The 13,799-nt window shown below is 43.4% G+C and overlaps 1 protein-coding gene across 1 annotated transcript in view; it reads right to left on the bottom strand.

Moving 5' to 3' along the window:
* CLDN18 (claudin 18) overlaps positions 1-13,799 on the bottom strand; it is an 82,560-nt gene that overhangs the window by 59,641 nt on the left and 9,120 nt on the right. The gene's annotated exons all lie outside the window — the stretch shown is intronic.

The raw sequence follows: 13,799 nt of genomic DNA, 5'->3' as shown, positions 1-13,799 counted from the left end.
TTCATCCTGAAACTACAGCTAATGTGAAAGCCAATATCTAAATTACAGAACAATCTCAGAGGTTCAGAGTCTACTACATCCACTGTGGACGAGATGGAACATCATGGTGATATTTAACATGGCTGCAATAATAAATACAATCTCTGTGTATCACACAACTTGACACGTTGTATATCATTATCACCTACAATATAACGGGGATCAGCCATTTGTTCCTAGCCTAAGCTGACTACAGAAGTCATATTCAATGATACATTCTGAATCATGGAGCCTCAAGAAGTTAATTTCTCCTCCCCTATCTTAATGCCCCAGCTACTCGTCTCATGTTGATAAAAAAAGTACTTTATACATCCGAAAATTAGATTCATTCATTTTGTGTGCTAAACCACAAAAGGCCTTCAAGCTGATATGATTCAGGAAACCACAATTCTCTTGAAACTAAAGCAAGAGAAAAGTCAGTATTATTGTGTGTCCAACACTAAATACGTGTATAGTACAATCTGCTTTGGCAACATGATCAGGATTGGTGAAACCAAGCAATTCACATTCTGTGAGGTTTCTTGTGGGCATTTCAGCGGCATGCAAAAAAGCACAAGGGACTTTATAAAGGTCTATAAATCTCCATCTGTATGGAGATATGTAAATATTTGTCTCTGGCTGATTGATATTCTGTTGAGTATTTTGGGACAATCTGATGTTTTTGAGTGTATGTGAATGTCGGTTGCTGGAAAATTCTGGGGTTTCATATCAGTATGTCTAATTGGTTTATGTTGAGGCTCTCAGAATGAGGTACACAGGTTAATGGCTGTATAGATACCCAGATTAGATTAGATTAGAAACTTTATTCAGTTTGGACTCTGTACTCTTTGTCAAGCTCACATTTGTTTTTGCTTGTTTCATTGAAAAGGTCTGATTTGTTTCTAGTAACTTTGAGTTGGTGCCTCCAGGCTCTGCCCTATTTTTTGCTTTGGAGTTACAGAATGCAAAGGCCAAATACTACATCAGGCTAACTCTATCTGTTATATCCAGTGCATCCATGGGACTTAATGGTCTCTAAAGGGTTTCTGGGAGATGTGTGGAGCCTTCAAACTATCACCCACAACACTACTCTCGCTCATTGATTGGAAATTAACCAGAAGTGGCCTCTTATGACATGGCTTGATGGCACTGGACTCTACCTACGATCAGGCAGAGATACCTTGGCATAGAACATTGCAAGCATGTTAAGTGGAGGCGCAAGATTAGATCCACTACTGCCTGTCACAATCAGCATGTGGAATAGTAGTAGCCAAAAGCATCATCAGAAATGAAAATATGTGCTCCATTGTCTCATCACCCACCCAAAGACCCCAGACTACCCAACAATTAAAGCCTTAAGTAATAAAGCGACCCAGGTGCCATGCCACATTCCTAAATGGCTTTGGGAGGATGTAGTTCCAGTGTCTATCAACCAGTTACGAGAGAGCTGACAAATTGTTTGAGTTCCCTGACCATTCAGCCAAAACCCTCCGTCCTCCACAGGATGATAAAAACCCTTGAGATGAGGCTGGTAAAGGAAAACTACACCCCCCTAGCCAGGCCATTACTGAAGCCAAGTTCTACCCTCCCTCCAGATGTTGATCAGCCCTGCACCATTTACACGAGCCAGAAAGACGCCTCACATCATCTTCTTCTACGCTTCCTTGCTTGATGCGTCACATTCAGAATCAGGGAAGGCGATTGGAGGATGGGGGTGCAGTCAGTCCAAACATTGAAGGAACTCAGATGCATGGGGTATTCAATGGACGCTGTCAGACGTGCATCCACCTCATAGTCATGATCAATCAAAATCTCTTTAAAAGAACGTTTTTCAATCCAAATCAACATATTGTAGTGGGGTGAAAATTAAACTGGGGCAAAATGACCTACTGAAGACCCCTGAACAATTCAGAGCTCCATAGAGTAGATCACAAGAAGAGACTCCCCATTGATAAAAGAAGGGCGCAACAGGCAGGGTCTAATGTGGCTAGACTGCTGGTGGATAGTCACCAGGAGGCCTTAAGGGGATGAAAATAAATCAGATTTAGGAGGAAGTTCACCGGTTGACAATCCCACAGTCCGATCAGACTTCCAGGTGTCATAGTTCTATTATTGTGACCAATGGATCCTAATAGATTCACAGTGTGAGATCATTAGACTTACGGTGGGCCTGAAGACTACAAAAGACATTATTAAATACGGGGGCTGACACACCTCTGCTGATCACCCATTAGTGATTAAAGGTTCACAGATGATTGGGCCCTTTAAACCAGTGGCTGTGTAGACAAGGCTTCCTCAATCAAATTTGAGGGAGATACATGTCACACCTAGACCATTAGTTCTGGATCAACAGAAAAACTTAAATTAGCCTTGTAGCTGACTGGCATGGACGCCATTTAGGGGTCTCCAGAGGTCACAGCTGTGACCCCTTGCTTCCTCTTTATAAACCCTGGCACTATCCTTCCGACCCCTGGCTCTGATCCATCAGGAGGTTCTTTTAGATCGCCATTTAAATTTCAAACAACACCTAGAACATGCCTACATTAAAAAAACAATTATGCTTTGCTTTTTAAACTTTACAGTAAAGCCTAAGTGGCAGCTCAACAAACCATCTCCTAAAGATAGTGGCTGCACATTTTTTTGCCAGCGATAACATATGGCTCAGAAATGCTGAATACTAAGGACGCCCAAATGCTAAATCCAGCTCAGTCCAGACTGTATAAAAAACAGTTTTTAATCCCACAACACATCTCTCAGGCACAGATATGCCTGGAATATGGATTAACGAATCAGACGCAGGCCAGACAAGGTGTCCTGGTCAAATATTACTGGCTTATGAGGGCTGCGGAAGTCAACACGCTTGCCCACCACTGCTGGGAGGAGGTAGAAATACAATCAACGAACAAAAACTCGATAAGCCAAATTTTAAAACAAGCGCTTCAAACACTAAATCTGGAGGAAGCCTGGCAAACACCCATGTCATACCTTGTTTTTAAAAATTCACAAACAAATCAATAAAAAAATTATCGTTTCAATCCGATTAAACCATATTTGCCAGAAAAAGTCATGCATGGTCTGTGATTTCATCCTATAAGCATATGAAACCACAACCCTATCTGCAAGAATGCTTCAGAGACCACTACAAGCGGAAATTTACCTTACTGAGATTGGGTTTGTTTTCCAACAAAGATCTCACCCCGAAATGGCTACAGACCTGGCCATCCCTGGACTGCCGCCTCTGTGGCAACGGAGCAGAGTCACTACTACATCTATTATGCATCTGTCCAGCACTACATAACCTAAGGACGTCACTTTTAAGGCCAATCCTAAGAGAAACTCAAATCCGGACTTGCAGAGTAGCCGTCATAAAATGCCTCAGCGGTTCTTCAGTTCAACTGTCTTGTAACACCGTCAAATTGTTGTCCCTAGCAGCACAAGAACTAGAAAAGAAAGAAACAGCACAAAACCTTGGAAAGAATGGCACACCAAAATAAGAACCTAGCAGTAGGGAATAAAGTAGCCTTCCTAAGTCTTTTTCAGACCTGTTTCTGTACTCCCTTTCTTCCAAAGCCCCTTTCTATGACAAGCCCTAGGCACAAACATGATCTTACCAGTTAATGTTCCACTATATGAAACTATAGTGACTTAAGAACCTGGACAGAAAATTATGCATAACAGTTTTGAACGTTGCTCCCTCTCCCTTTTCCGTTGGCATTAACACTTTAATTTCAATAGAAAGCATGGACATGTTTACATTGCTGTTATGATAATCCGCTGCTCCTTGGTTCCATCCCATACGAGGGTTACGATAACTAAAACATTTTAATGTCATTTTTATCTGTATCTGAATTGTGACGTTTTCATCGTGGTGGTACGTTCCACTCTTTTTATGATTTTAACAGAACATCAGGAACACATATTTTAAAAAGACTCTACACGAGGATTGTTTTACTTCCATTCTCCCGACCCTTGCCTCTCTTTTTCACTTTCTTTTAGCAGGTGCATTCCTGCAAAATAAATGTGAGAACTGACAGAGGTAAGAGGGTCTTCAGCAGTTCCATTAGATGCTGTAATACTTCATTTTAACTACTAATTTTTCAGAGGTCTAGGTGAAAGCTGACAGCGCAGCCAATACAGTTTATTGCCATTTACAGTAAAGGAGAATACAGTGAAAAGAAAAATCGGCTCGTTCTTACCCAGCCCTAAATCATTAACATTAATCAACTACAGGCTTTTTAGAATGTTCTTTTGTTTGATGACATCTGTGGGGATTTTTAAATCTGTTGTGCTGTACCATTCACTGGGATTTCCCTTTCATGTTTATAATTGTCAGCATGTTGCTCTTTGCACAATGAAAAGTGCAATTCAGAGGCAAAGAACATGAGGTGTAATTTTCCGTAATGTCACCAAGGTGAAAGCTTGGATGATGTCACTTCCTGTGATGTTGTTGGAATCTTAGGTAATGCAAGTTCACTTCCTGTTGATGTAATTGTGTGGCATGTGACCTGTGATGTCACTTCTGCTACCCCTTGCATTTTGGTGAATGGGCGTGCATGCTGACTGAGCTCTCTGTTGCTCCCTCACCTTCTGTTACTCTGAGTCTCTTCCCTCCTAGTGACGGGCACACAAGCAGACCAATACCATCCAAAACTCAATCCTCGTGCCAAGGACTACCCCTTAATCGAAGAGCCACATGAGGACACCAGTTATAGAAGATAGCAACATCATTTGAAATGGCAACTGTTGCAACCCCCAAAAGGCCTATTGTGAAACTGAAAATATCCACATCACCTGAAAAAAGAAACTCTACTTCCAAATGACAGTAATAATTTGTTAATTCCAATCCAAAGCTTTATTTCGATATAACAATATCTTAAAAGCACATGAAAATAAAAATACAATTCATGTTGTTAAAAAACACTTAATAAATAGTTTTTAAAAAAACGGTTTAAAACAGTATTAAACAATTTACAGCTTTAAAGTTAAAAGAGGCACTTTTGTGCTCAAACTAGTAAAAAACGCGTCACCAGGGAGCTTCTGGTGAAATGCTATGCATGACTAAAAGAAAGGTTTAACGCATCTTCATGTGGTCCTAAGACTTGAAATGTATGTATGAAATATGCATAACCAACCCTGTAACAAAAGGCATCATTACCTTCCAAATGTCTTGAGAAGAAGGCAGATATTTGAACCACCCAATCAAAAATAAATATACTCTTGTGATATCCTGGGATGATTAACGGCCTGAAGCAGGACCAATCCATTCCAGAGACTAAAACTGTGGGCTTGATCAGCATTAATGTTTGACTTTTCGTTTCTTCAGTGATAGTAAACGATGAATGTTTTCCCTTTCTCATGACCTTCTCTTTTCATTTTAATTTATATTTTACTTGTTGTTTCTTCTCACATTGAAAATGAATGGTTATTTTGTTTTTCAACTCATATAATATCACATTGTCCTTTCCTACCAACTTCTCGTTTACACATAGACGCCTTAACTGACTGCAAAATAAACTCCAAATTTGAGTTCTCAGTGGGATTAAAACTGGCAGGATTGGTATCCGCCTGGGGATACACAGTAAATGCTTTAAGTATGGATCACGTGGTAAGGCTTTAGAAATCAAGGGGCATATTATCAAGGGGGTTTATCTCCGCTTTTTTGGCTTTAAAAGCCAAGAAAGCGGAGATAAAATTATCTCCCTATTACCTAGCTGTCGCTAACACCAGTTAGCGACAGCTAGTAGGAGATAGCGACCATCTTGGGCCCGCTTTGCATGTCAGTGATATTTATCACTAATGACATGCAAAGTGGGCGTGCCAAGATGTTAGCGACTGGAAACAGTCGCTAACATCGCTATCTCCTATTACCAACTTTTGGAGATATTCGCGCTAAGCGCGAATATCTCCAAAAGCTAACACCTGCCCTGAGCAGTTCTTAGTTATGTTATCCAATGGGAGGTGGATAACATGGCTAAGAGCATTAGCTCGGTAATGCATGAATATCGCTGACTTTTCAGCGATATTCATGCATTGCGGCCGTTTTTTATCGCATTTGCGATAAACCTTGGTAATACCAAGGTTTATCGGCGATAAAAATCGCCGCAGGTCAGCGATACATTTTTGTCTCTAACCAAGCAATAGCGATAATTATCGCTATTGCTTGGTAATATGCCCCCAAGCTCTCAGACCATTTTATAGTGTAACTGGTAGACAGGTATGGGGAAAAAATGGTTAAACTGCAACAAGCCATGAAATGATACACACCTCTGCAAATATGCCATTTCCCCAGCCCGAATCTGCGATTTGATGCTATTGTTATCACATTTCATATCCTATCAAATCTCAAATTGGAAAAAGATGTGTCCTTGTTGTGCATGTTGAGTAGAATGAATGGATGATTACTTTTCTAGTACAAATCAGAGGCATGACTTACCGACACCGAATTCTTTGGACAAAGCAGCAACTTAAAGACCGCAACAAACCATGGCATAACAGCTTTGCATGCAATAGCTGGTTTGCCTATCTACAAAACTTGTCATTTTCATGGACCAGTCAATTCAGAATTTTGGTTGTTAATCTTCTGTTTCATTTTTGTGGAGGGAGGCGAGAGTTGAATGGGGGGGGGGTCATTCAGACCTAGTAAAAGTGGTGACATTGGGTTATCAGTAGCGAGAAGGACAATGAATGAATGAAGTGTGATTTATAACCGCGCAACTTAGCCCAGTGGGCGTCAAGGCGCCTAGCTCAATATCTAGCTGAGTCAACAAGGTGACAGGAACTTACTGGTAGGCTTTAATGAAAAAACAGGTTTTAAGGGCTTTCCTAAAGAGATCCAAGGAGGGCTGAGATTTGATCTCCAACGGAAGTGTGTTCCATAGTTGGGGTGCCAAGATGGAAAATGCCCTACTCCCCCATCTAACCTTCCTAAAACGGGGGACTACCAGCTGATTCAACTCTAGGGAACGAAGACATCTGCTAGGCACATAGCGGGTAAGCAGAGACCCCAGAGCATCAGAAGGGCCTGCCATAAGGGCACTGTAAATGAGGCAGAGAAGTTTAAAAGAAATGTTTGTGAACAATAAGAAGAAAACAGGAACAGAAGAGGAAAGCAGCCTCGAGTGCTGCACCCTTCGATACAATGAAGAAGAAATCCTGAGCGGCGGGAAAGGAGGGCAGCGAGGAGCAGGGCTGGGGCTCAGCAAGGAAAATCAAATGAAGGTCACGTGTGAAGCAGACAGAAAAGGCCAAGGGCCAATTTTACACCAACGAGAGGACCAAGGGTGGGGGGGAGGGGCAGCAATGTTTTACTGGAGTGAGGAGGAGCAAATAGGAGATGGGGCTGAAGGTGGGCAAGCAGGGTTTTCAAGCCCCCAGCCAAAGAATATATGTGCCGGAGAGTGGAGATAGGTTCGGGGTCAGCAAGGGTCACTCGGAGAGAGCCTGGAGTCAGGGAGAGCTCTATAACACATAGCAGGGCAACAGGTATATGAGTGCGGAGGGACGGAATCAGTGGGGGAGGAGCAGGGCAGTGGTTGCTGCTGACAATGGATAGCTGAGGGAGGGTGGGTGACCCAATATACCCTTGCGGGCTCGGGCAAACAGTATGTATAGATAAAGGTACTAGCAAGGGTTTTATTTTTAATCAAATGATTTCAGCGACAGAGGACTGTATTACTAAGACTCTTAGACTGAGAATATCAGTTGCTGACGTTGTTTTATCTCACCTTGTTATTGGTAAGAAAACATAAAGAGCTACCACTCTAGCTCTAAGGAAGCAAACAAAATTCAAAAATAAGACGCAACACAGAAGTTCATATTTCATAAAATACAAATAAGAGTCTTAATAATAAAGACCTCTGTCGCTGAAATCATTTGATTAAAAATAAAACCCTTGCTGGTACCTTTATCTATACAGACAAGGATAGCAGCAGACGGGAGGGGACAGATAGATAGGGATATTAACCCTGGCTTGCAGGACCTTACTTTTCCATTTCAGGAGGATCAGGTACTCGGGCAGACAGATTCAGGAGAGTCACATGCGTCTCCCAAACGCCGAGGGGAAGTGATGGCAAGGTCTAAGACGGCCAGCCGAATGCCAGCAAGGGATGGTTACAACACTGCCACACGAAGATCTGGGGTAGCCTCAGCAGTGCACCCACCTGAATGGCTCTATGTGGCCACTGGGTCAACAGGAACAACGATAGGGCAGCAGGAGAGAAGGGCTGGTCCAGGAGGGCATACTGTGGCCCACTGGTATCAGGCTGGAGGTAACAAGATGGTAATTCAGAAAGACGAGGAAAGTTCAGAGGCACTGGAAGAGGTGCATTCAGGGTCATGGGAAGTGGGAGAGGACATGATGCTGGACTATGATGAAAAAAGCATGGAAGAGGGCGAAATAGAAGAAGAGAATGGGTGGGGACAAAATAGTGCATGCGGGGATGTCCCCGTAAGAGGTTTGTGCCTAGTTTGTTGCAGGAGGGACAGAAAAAAGAAGGATACCTTGCACAAACTGACATTATGCGAGCCCCTCATGACTAGTTAGCAGGCTGCATCCAGTGTGGAGCTGACCTTGATGGCAGGTAAGGGCAGTGGGTAGTACGGGTTTCAGGGTCATGCAAAGGAAAGAGTGTCAGTAGGGGTGACAATGGGAGGCAATGAAGATAATGGAAAGACATGCCTCAGGAAAGGTTTGTATGTGAAGGATACTGTGGTGGGTACAGAAATACAGGTGACTGGACAGAAGAAAGGGTACGGGACAGCACAAGAAGTAGAGGGAAAGACACCAAAGGTACGGACGGCAGATAAAGGGGATGAGTGAGAAAAGATGCAACCAAACAAGAAAGATAAAAACGTGGAAGAGCAGGACAAAACAGGGCTGCAAGGGGAGGGAGCAAAATAAAGTAAAGGAATGAAACTCAAGAAATGTATTTATATGGGATTCACAAAGCCACTGGGACTTTACCTCATTTTAGCCACTAAAGAGAAAATTTGGAAGGGGAGGTACGCAGAGTTGTTAAAATTGCCCCACAGAAATATACAGGCGAAAGACGGAAGAAGTTCAATTGTCTAAACAGCTCAGGGTGTAGACGACAATAGAAAATTGGACTGCAGCTTTCCTGATTTTGCGAGTGTATATTGCAAAAAATACCCAGAGAGGTGCGTGTCATTGTTCAAATACATGGGTGTGATCAGGTTAGAACAGATCACATACAGGGGTGCGCCTGGTCACATTATGATAAGGAATTCAGAGCATGGTTAGCTTGGGACCCACTGGCAATATGGGGGAGATCATTACAGATCTAGATCAGCAGACTATGGATTCAGTTAAGTTTGGGAAAACCATTTCATGGCAAAGTGTCTCCTGTTAGTATTTATTTATTTAAGAGTTGTATATAGCGCTGGTCGAAGGTATCGGTGCGCTTTATATCATGGTCACTGGTAAGGTACATAGTCTTACTGGTATGTACAATGGCTCCAGACGTATCATAATAATATTGTCTAGGGCGCACAATGACACTCGCAGGGTATGTTATCACAATAGTATGTACACAGTATTGACGTCAGAGAGAGCACAGAGATTTGTGACGGGATTGGCCTGGGGGGGTATGGGGGATAGTGAGGTAGAGTTCTTAATGTCAAAGTCTTGAGAGCTGTTGTGGGCCTGCTTCAATGGATAGGTCGTAGCTATCCATATGAGAGGGATCGATTGAGGAAGAGTTCTTTGAGCTGCCTTTTGAATTGTAGGTAGGAAGGGTTGGTCCTGATGTGGACTGGTATAGAGTTCCAGATTTTCGGAGCATTTCCGGTGAATGATCAGAATGCGTTTTTTGTTTGCTTGTTCTTGGAGGGATAAGGAGTAGGGTGTTAGTTCTCCTTAGGCTTCTTGTCTGACCGGCTTTCTGGAGTTTGGCGGCCAGGTAGGTGGGTTTGCCTCTGTGCATCGCTTTGTGCGTGAGGCTGGCAGTTCTGAAGTTGGCCCACATTTCGATTGGGAGCCATTTGCGCTCTCTGAATGCAGGGGAGATGTGTTCATATTTATTTACTCCAATGACCATTCTGGGTGCTGCGTTCAGAGTTGATCTGAGGGGAGCTAGGTGAGATTTAGCTGATCCTGTGAGGATTGCAATCCTGTAGTCCAGTCTGGACAGCACCAGGGATTGAGTAGCTTGTTTGAGGTCGTTCTTAGGGATTAAAGTTTTTATTTTGTTGAGTAGTTTTTCAGGTTGAATAAGGCGTTCTTTGCGGTATTCTTGATGTGTTTGTTCATGTCTAATTTGGGTTCTCATCATTGGAGATTAGGAGAATTTCTGTCTTGTCTTGATTGAGTTTTAGGTGGTTGCATGATAGCCAGTATTGGACTTCTCTTAAAGTGCCTTTCAGTCTCTGAATGTCTTCAATAGAGGAGATTTCCAGATAGATCTGAGTATTGTCTGCATAGAGGTGGAAGGGAATGTTGGATTTTTTGAGTATGGTGGTGAGAGGTTCCATGTATATGTTGAAAAGTTGCAGGGAGAGTACTGATCCTTGGGGGACGCCCCTGCTAACTGGGAGTGGGTCCGATGAGAAGTTTTAGATTTTTATGCTTTGGGTGCGGTTCTGTAGAAAAGAGTTGAACCATTGTAGTACCATTTGTTCAGCTCCAGCCCTTTCTTGAAGTGCCTTGAAGAGCAGTTTATGGTCAACCGTATCAAAGGCTGCCGAGAGGTTGAGGAGTATGAGTAGGCAACATTGGCCAGTATCAAGAGATTTGCGCATACCATCTATTATGTTTAGGATCGCTGTCTCTGTACTGCATCCTTTTCTGAAGCCTGATTGGTGAAGTTCTAGGAAGTTGGTGTTGTCTAGGTGTTGGGTGAGTTGGGGGAGAACACCTCTTTCCAGGATTTTTGCTCAGAAAGGGAGGTTGGAGACGCGTCTGAAGTTGATAAGATCGTTTGAATCTGCACCTGTTTTTTTCAGTAGAGGTGTGACTTGGCCGCTTGAGACAGTTTGGCATGACTTCAGTACTCAAGGAGCTGTTTATGATCTTGGTCCAGTGCTGGCCTAGTGAGAGTTTGAGTTTTTTGGCCAGTTGGGCTGGTATGGGATACAGGATGTGTGCTGAGGGTTTGGAGATGGAAAGGTGCTTGAGTGAGATTTCATCTTTTGTCTCTGTTTTGCTTTGTATGTTCAAGGAGAGTTCTGTCTTGGTGATTTTGTCATTGACAAAATTGGCAAAGTTGTCACACAGGTCTTTGGAGGCCACAACTTGAGTCGCAGGGGGCTTGGAGGATTGTTGTCTGTTATGATTGAAAAGTTCTCTCTGTCTATTATTTGCGTTGCCAAGGGGATTCCAAAAGAAGGACACTTTTTCATTCATTATGTGTTTTTTGTATTTCCTTCGTACTGATTTGAGTCTCGCTTGTAAGATTGAGAACAGTTTTTTTTTGCCAGAGTCTTTCTGTCGCTCATAGTTCTCTTCTTTGGGAGCTAATGTCTGTGTTGAGCCATAGTCTGGATGGTGTGTTTCTGACTCTTTTCAGTTTCAGGGGTGCTATTTGGTCCATAATGGAAGTCATAAGAGAGTTGTAGTGAGAGGTGAGTTCTGTTGTTGAGAGGTAGTATACCGGCCCTTTTAAACCTGCCCCACCTGTGGGTGGTGGGCACTACCAGGGAGGAGTGCAGGGATCCTATTGGGATTCTAACAAAGGTCTCTGCATGAGAAAATATTGTAGATTCCGACATGAATGTTCTAAGTGTCCAGGATGACGTACAATTCTTCAGGGTGGATAATAGCGGGCATGGACAGCAGGCAGGGCAATTGAACCGGCACAACAGTGTGTACAACAGACAGCTGGGGAATTAGGCATCATGGTGCTGGGGAGGGCATGGATAATAGGGGAACATGGGCAAAGGCTCATACTCCAATTAAAATTCAATGCCTAGATGCATGGCTAGCGTACTACGTCTGCAGTGACAATTACATTTCTTAAGCCAGGGCTTTTGTTATGGTTTCAGATTAGGGTACAAGGGACCGAGGTTCAGCAGCTAGGCAGTGAACTTAAGGTCAGCGCATTCACATAAGCCGGTGGTGAGGGGAAAACGTCTAAAAGAAGTATGGGAGGAAACAACGGAGGGTCCATTCACTACATGCCCTATGACAAATGCGATCATTTCAACTATTGGGGTGGTACCGAAGAGGGAAACAGGTCAGTTTTAATTTATACAACACTTGTCTTGGCCCAAAGGAGCTTCCATCCACGATTTTACATCAGAAGAATTAACATCAATGTCATATCCATATGTGGATGTAGCCAGGGACCTGGTTGAAAGAGTGGAACAGGGGGCACAGATGGCAAAGTGTGACATAAAATTGCCCTTTCGGCTGTTGCATCCAGATGATTTTCAGCTATTGAGAATTCATTTTGAATTATAAATTTTTGTTGACAAAGCATTATGTATAGGGTGTTCCATATCTTGTGCCCTGTTTGAATGTTTTGGCTCATTTTTGCAGTGGGTGTTTACATGGTTAATAGACCAGGATAAGATGACACACTACCTTGTTGACTTCTTCCTGGTGGGCAAACCCGGTTCAACAGACTGTTTACAGCACTTCACAGGGTTTCAAGAGCTCAGGTGCTTATTAGAAGTGCCTTGCACCAGAGAAGACATAAGGTCCAAGTACGGTGTTGTCGTTTCTGGGGATCAAATTCGATTCAGCAACAATGCATGCGTGCCTACCACAGACAAAAAGTGCACATGCAGATGTTGCTGGATGACATGTTGGCAAAACCAACAGGCACAGTCAGTGAGGTACAGTCTCTGTTAGGACATCTGAATTCTGCAGGTAGACTAGAAAGGACAGGGAGGACTTTTTGTAGGAGACTAAGCATGTCTTCAGTAGGGCTCTCACTACCGCACCACCATATGCATTTGTCCGCAAGGACAAAGGAAGACCTACATATGTGGTGCAGGTTTTTGGAAGCATTTAATGGTACCCCAATGATGGCACCCAAAGAATGGGAATGGGATGTACAAATATACTCTGATCCTGCAGGGGCTAGCAGTTTTGGATCATACTAACAAGGTAGGTGGTGTGCAGAAAAGTGGCCAGGGCACTGGAAACATGGGGACAAGAGCATTGCCTTGCTCAAATTGTTTCTTCTAGTTGTTGCTGTCACACTTTGGGGACAGAAAATGGCACATAGGAAGGTCACTTTCAGGGTAGATAACATGGCAGTGGTACACTTGGTCAAAAAACAATCAGCCAGGAATGAACAGGTACTTAAGCTGCTGCGGGTTTTCGTAATGGATTGTATGAGACATGATAATGCTCTACAGGATAGACACGTGCCAGGGGTGGACAATGACATCGCTGATTCTTTGTCACATTCATAGCGGAAGAGGTTCCATGGGCTGGTCACAGAGGCAGACAAGGTAAAGACAACAGTGCCAGTGGGGATGCGGCCCATAGGTTAAAAAGGATGGTACGGTTGGTGGTAGGGTCCCTGGTGGTATCCACTAGGGATTAGTACAGTCAGGTTTGGCAGGAGTTTCTACACAGTGGAGCTCAGAAGAGGTCAGAATTTTGGGCCCGGGAAGAAGATGTAGTTCAATTTATCTTGAGGTTGATTGACAAAAGGTTATTCAGGACTACGCTTGCAGGAAAACTGGCAGGGAATGCCTTCATGGGCAGCTGTACTGGGGTTATACTCCATCTGTGGGCGAGCTGGGCAGACCATGCTCGTAGGTTGGGCATGGGAAGCAGGTAACAGGTTACCGGTCAAGGGGCCCGTGTCAAG

This window comes from Lissotriton vulgaris, chromosome 11 (genome assembly GCF_964263255.1).
Source record: "Lissotriton vulgaris chromosome 11, aLisVul1.2, whole genome shotgun sequence".
NCBI classification, from domain to species: domain Eukaryota; kingdom Metazoa; phylum Chordata; class Amphibia; order Caudata; family Salamandridae; genus Lissotriton; species Lissotriton vulgaris.
Note: the sequence above shows the minus strand (reverse complement) of the source record. Positions and strands in the feature narration are given on the sequence as shown.